The following is a 6,541-nucleotide window of genomic DNA, read 5'->3' as shown; positions in this document are numbered from 1 at the left end:
AACTATTAACCAACATCCCAAAATATACAAACTATTGATGTATTTTTATATTCAGGAACTACAGTTAAAACAATAAGAAACATTCTGCAATACAAATGTAAAATAAGTATAACTGATCTTTTTGAAATATGAATGTGGATGTGCCAAATGGTCAAAAGTAAAAAAAAAAAAAAAAGGAAAGATGTATCCATTTAAAACTAGACGATCCTAAATTAACTATTTTATTATTAGAAAAATGTTTTAATTGATCAAAATACATAGACAATCATGAGTTATATGGAACATTTTTTTCTCAACGTAGTAAAATATGCAAACGTGAATAGTGACAAAGGTAAAAACAAACATCTTGCAATGTTTTAGAAAACATTTTTTTTATTCATATGAATTTTAGACTTTGGTCTGACTTTTTCTAGACGAATAATAATCTTAAGCTTAAAACTTTCACACTGATGTCCTGTGTTAAAGTGCAAATGTTGTGTGAGAGACAGGCTGTCCAGCTGTCCCCGGTGATGTTCTGGCAGGATGTGGAAAGGGCAGGCAGCACGGCTCTCTGGTACAGCAGTCTTTGATGAGGTGATGATGTGATGTAGACCTCTCTGTGACTCTGTTAGGGCAGACGGGAAGGCTGAGGAAGCAAACACATGCTTTTAGATCACATTCATGGATTCAGCGTCTCCTTGATAGGGCGATCAGACGTGACCATCACTGGTCCATCAACCTCTCAGCTGCCATCATGGTTTAAAAGCAGGACTGCCAAGAGAAGCCTGGAGAAAAAGCACATAATGCAGTTCACAATGTGATCATTTGTGAAGAAATACCGAAGTATAAAAATTATAGTATACAAATAAAATCCAGTATGTAGAACAAAACACATTTTTTTAAGGTCACTTCTGTTTTTGCACTATTTGGTCATATTTATTTATTCAATACTATATTATTACAAAACAAACAAAACAAGAACAACTGCACTTTATCATGTGAATATGTATATATGTCTATTTCTATTTCTTCCCTTTTTAAATTTAACTTTATTGCTTTTTTTATTTTTTTATCTTTTATCTTATTTTGTATTATGTAACTGTAATATTCTGTTGGTGCTGTGACAAACGTATTTCCCCGTCTGCGGGACATTAAAGGTTTTCTGATTCTGATTTTGATTAGGGGATCACTACCACTCTGATAAAACATTTGTATTAAACACTGACAATAAATAAATAATCTAGTCAAACACAAGGGCCCTGCAATGAATTCAATATGCATGACGTTTATAATGTGTTTGTTCAAACTGTTATAGAGTTGAATTAATTTATTTTTTATCTTTATTGTTTTTTATGTGTCTGCAGTTGAATCGTATTTGAGGTGTTTATAAGTCCAGCTTTACTGAGATGAGTTCATCACATTATTTCATTAGAGGGACTAGTAGAGTTGTGTCTGACTGCATTATACTCAGTGGTGTTATTTTACACAGCATCATGTCAGTGGAGTGGATACATCTGTTTACTATACAAGTAAATGTACAGTCAACAGTTCATGCTAGATAGCAGAGTAAATGCACATGTGTTTGTTCTGAATCTACAACACTAACAGCTCTGTAACTGTAGGTGCATCTGTCCCTACATAAACGTTGCCGACAGTATCTCCATTAAACTTAGAAACTGACGCTAACACACCAACATCGCTGTTAACGTTACGTGCCTGATAGCTCCGTTTAACTTTCTGTGGGCTGTCTGGGCCCAGGCAATAACAGTCCTTACAACCGTAAATTATAATTACATTAGCTGTGCAAACATAATCTCAAACTAACGCTCTGTAACTACACTTCAGGGTTTTAACATTAGCGAACTGATGTTACAGATTTCAAAATCCGATGCTAACCGCTAATGCGGGCTAACAATAGCGTTAGCTTGTTAGCTGGTGTGTTTTGGCTGCTTTACAGCAAGAGTACTAACCACACTTCGGTTCTTATGACTGAAACACTTATGCTGGTTTATGTGGACGCTGACAAACATAAAGAAATGAAGCTTACGATGCACAGTTCATGTTTTCGTCCAGCTGAATCTTCTCGGCCATTGCCATCCCTCCCACCGGGGCGTCGACAGCATCGGAGGCTGACAAAGCTGCTGCACTGAAGGAGGAGCAGCAGCTGTCTGCCTCACATGTGTGTCGGTGTCGGCTTCAATATCTCACTCTGAAACCCGTCATATCACCGGTAAAATCAGAGCACCCTAACCTTACACCATGTAGAGCTGCAGCCAGTTTCCATCGCTCCTTCCTGTTAAAAGACAGACAGTCCGTCTGTCCAATCAGGAGGGTCCATCCTCTGATCAGAGAGACCTACCTTCTCCGGTAGAAGTTAATGTTGTTGTGTATTCCGATTTGTCGTTGTGGTTTTGGATTTGTCGTTGTGGTTTGGGATTTGTCGTTGTGGTTTTGGGATTTGTCGTTGTGGTTTGGGATTTGTCCTTGTGGTTTGGGATTTGTCATTGTGGTTTGGGATTTGTTATTGTGGTTTGGGATTTAACGTTGTGGTTTGGGATTTGTCGTTGTGGTTTGGGATTTGTCGTTGTGGTTTGGGATTTGTCGTTGTGGTTTCAGATTTGTCGTTGTGGTTTGGGATTTGGCACTGTGGTTTGGGATTTGGCGTTGTGTTTACTATTTGCCCCTCAGGGCAAAAAGTAAAGGGTGACTTTTTAAAAACAATTAAAAATAAAAATATGAAACAAAAAAACGATTTAAGAACCTTTACTTAAACATAAAACTTGCACTGACTCCAGTGTTATGGGGAGAGGAGAGGGTTGCAAATTCCGCCATTTTAAGGGGTGTCAAAAGCCACCTTGTTTGCCGGTTTTGTTTTCTTGTAGCCCCCTCCACCAGACCTTCCTGGGGCATGTTTTAAATAATCAGCTATAACTGTTATCATCAGTTGATTTGTCCCTGCGTTTGATGGCATCTGTAATACAAAATCAAAAACACTGTCAGAGATTGAAAACTTTCATTCTAGGACATTAAAAACATTAATAACAATATTTCAATTTCCCAAGACAACAGCAGATTGAGCCATAGGAAAAAACTAACATTGTACCCTGGAGGGACCAAGCGCTGAAATGCTGTTAGCATCAAACAGCAGGCCAGTCCGTGCACAAGTTGTTGGTTGTTATGGGGTCATATTCTGGGCCTGATCGGACTAGTTGTGATTTGACGTGATAACTACTCAATCGGGCTCTCTTTAACAGTTCCGTCCATGTTTTTGTTGCTGCAATTAGCCTCTTTGGTGGCATCAGCCATTTTCTATAGAGTAGTCTGCTGGAGCAGCAGCATATCAGCCGCAGACAGGTGGAGACTTGATAAACCTATCAAGAAGGCCGGCTCCATCCTGGGATGCCCTGTGGACTCAGTGCAGGTGGTGGGAGAGAGCAGGATGATGGACAAGCTGTCATCGCTGCTGGTGCAGGAGTCCCACTCCCTGCAGGTCACTCTCACAGCACTGGGCAGCTCCTTCAGCAACAGACTGATATACCCTAAGTGTGCCAAGGAGAGGTATCGCAGGTCCTTCCTTCCTGCTGCTGTCAGACTATACAATCAGCACTGCTCCAAATAGACTATTGACCTCATCCTGTACCCTGCACTGTGCAATATGTCTGTACTAAGGTCACTTCTGTTTTTGCACTATTTGGTCATATTTACTCATATTTATTTATTCAATACTATATTATTACAAAACAAACAAAACAAGAACAACTGCACAATATTATGTGAATATGTATATATGTCTATTTCCATTTCTTCCCTTTTTAAATGTGACTTTATTGCTTATTTTTGCTATTTTTATCTTATTTTGTAATATGTTTCTGCTTGTAATATTCTGTTGCTGCTGTGACAAACGAATTTCCCCGTCTGCGGGACATTAAAGGTTTTAAAGGTTAAAAGGTTAAAGGTTAAAGCCATCTCCGACCAGCTAGCGAGACAAACCAAGTGTTGTTGTATTTCCAGTTCCTACAGTGTAACAGACAATAAGTTTCATTTTCTAGGATCAGTGTTGTGTTTTTGAAAGCAAACTTGCATTGTATGTGTGAATAAATGCTAAACTATGGCATTATATGTACTACAGAGGGGAACCTTCAGGGCCTGCTACGCCTTCAGAGAAGGCCTTAAAAAATTCTGATTATTTTTTTTTTTAAAGTCTATATATAAACTTTATATCTTTTTTTTGTTTTGTTTCAGTAACCCGAAAAATGGCCTTACCGTGCTAAAGGTAATTAATGTTTTGAGACGTGCGCACAGCCTACCAGCAGCTGCAGAGTGAAATCCTGGACAACATTCTCACTCAGCTGAGGAACAGGTTCAAGGATCATGAAAAATTGATGTTCCTTGCCCTTCTCGACCCCAAGAAGTTTGCCTCATGCAGCGAAACTTCCCCAGCTCTGAGTTTCAGAGCCTCGCTGAAAACTACAGGCTGCACTTTGAACTCCCCAGGCTCAAGACTGAACTGACAGTCATGAACAATATGGCAAACTTTGAGGCAGAAAACCCATCAGAGCTGCTGCACTTTCCCGTGCCATGCCCTGGTCCACTTCCTCCGTGGAGCGATCTTTCTCGGCTCTAAAGCGCATCAAGAAGCATGCCTTAAACAGTACTGGACATGATCGCCTGGGAGCTTTGACACTGATGTCCATAGAGAAGGGACTTCTTTTGGAGCTCAAGTCAAAGGACACATTTTACGACGCTGCCATTTCCCACTTCACAAAGAAAGACAGACGAAGGGATTTCGTTTTCATGTTAGGTAGGCCTATAGTACACCTAGATTTTTTCAAGTGATTGATTCGGGCCAACTGGACATTCAAAAATTTGCAGGTTGTCTGTAACATTTACAGTGCAATTTTCCTTTTATTCAACATGTAAACTCATCAGAAGTGTGTGGTTGGATTTTTAAAGTTGGGAATTTCTTTTTGTTGCGGAGAATGTTTTTCATGTTAAGGTCTATTTGTTTACATCCTTGTCATCGTTGATTAAAGGATTGCACTTGTTAATAGCTTTCAATTCATCTTACTGTCTTTTTTTACGCGATGATTTCTTTTCTGGGCAATGAAGGCACAGGTGAAGGCCCAGCTGGAGTGCTCACAGTTGGCCACTGATTTACTGAAGTGGCTAAAGTTAACATACATTGTAGCATCCAACCAATCAATTGATGAGGGGAATAAATTTAAGCCATGGGCTCACACTCCCTCAATTTCTTTTTTTCGAGCAGGAGGAACCTCAGGCCCGCAGGTGCAGTACCAGGGATCTGGGGAGGAGCCAGCTAAAGGCTGGATGTCTGGCATTGTAGCATCCAGAGAGAACAACAAATACACAGTGAGACTGTGTTTGTTTGTTGTTGTTGTTGCAGCCTGACTCAACAGTTAACACATGAAACACTTCTCACTTCATCTGACTTTTTCCTCGTCACATCCATGATCCTTAAGGTGTCCTCCTGTAGACCAGGACCAGCCAGATGGCCAAAGGCAGCTGCAGCCTTCCTCAGAGCCTCATCCGACGTGTTGGTCTTTTCTTTTTCAGGTGCCACGCTCCCTGTTGTCCGGTGGTCTCTGGAGGATGGAGTCCCAGATGTGCCACAGGATGTAGGCCCCTCTGTCCCGGTTGATGGTGTCCCGCTTCCTGATTTCGATAGCCTCCTTTATCCATTGTTCAAATTTGTTTTCTTCCAATGTGATGTCCCTTCCCTCATCCTAGTTCATGATGTGGTTGTGCCTTTTGCAGTGGGCTGTGATGGCTGATTTTACGTTTTCTTGTTCTGCTGTGCCTTTAATTGATCTAGTGCGTGCTGTTTCTTTTTCACGTTCTGTTTTGTTCTTCCTTTATTTTATTAAAGGATCTACCCGTTTTACCAATGTATGTTTTGTGACATGATTTGCATGGAATTTTGTATATTGCATTCCATTTGTTCTCCCGGAAACCACACACAAAACTGTGTTAGTAAGTCATACATCCAAAAGACAAAATAGATCCGGTTAATAGTTGTTGTACTGCCCACGTACTAGGGGTGTAAGGGTACACAGAAATCCCAGTTTGGTACGTATCTCTATTTTGAAGTCACGGTACACTAAAGGAGGGGACAGTTCATAGTTAAGGGGGGAAATGGAAAAAACTGCATGTTTGTTGTAACGCATGTCTACTCTACATGAGCTAAGGTGACTTTCATGTTCTTTAAAGGTTAGGCCAAAATCAGAAGATTTCTGAATCAGAATCAGAAGTTTTGCTCAAGGAGGATTTAAATGAAATGGACCACAGTTTAGGAAAGAGTAACAAAATTGTATTGGCAGGAAAGCCACTCTTAATACCGACAAAGGGGTCGAGGTCCAGATGTTTTTAAAAGGCAAGGTAGGTTTTTATTAAACTTTTGGTATATTAAATAAAATAAAAAAACACACAGCTTCACACAGCTGTACAGAAAAACACACAGCTTCACACAGCTGTAGAAAAACACCCAGCTTCTCCCACTGTAGCAACTTCTCAGGGACTGATGAGGGTGAGAGTCAGAGAGAGC

General features: G+C 40.3%; 1 long non-coding RNA gene across 1 annotated transcript; it reads right to left on the bottom strand.

Annotated features, from left to right (window-relative positions):
* Positions 1-350: 350 nt before the first annotated feature.
* LOC310962761 lies at positions 351-2,269 on the bottom strand. The gene is made up of 2 exons (XR_014593672.1): positions 2,027-2,269; positions 351-764 (listed from the first exon to the last, which is right to left on the bottom strand). It is a non-coding gene; the product is annotated as an uncharacterized lncRNA (long non-coding RNA).
* Between the last annotated feature and the right edge of the window lie 4,272 nt (positions 2,270-6,541).

Source organism: Echiichthys vipera (genome assembly GCF_963691815.1).
Source record: "Echiichthys vipera genome assembly, chromosome: 20".
Classification (NCBI taxonomy): domain Eukaryota; kingdom Metazoa; phylum Chordata; class Actinopteri; order Perciformes; family Trachinidae; genus Echiichthys; species Echiichthys vipera.
Note: the sequence above shows the minus strand (reverse complement) of the source record. Positions and strands in the feature narration are given on the sequence as shown.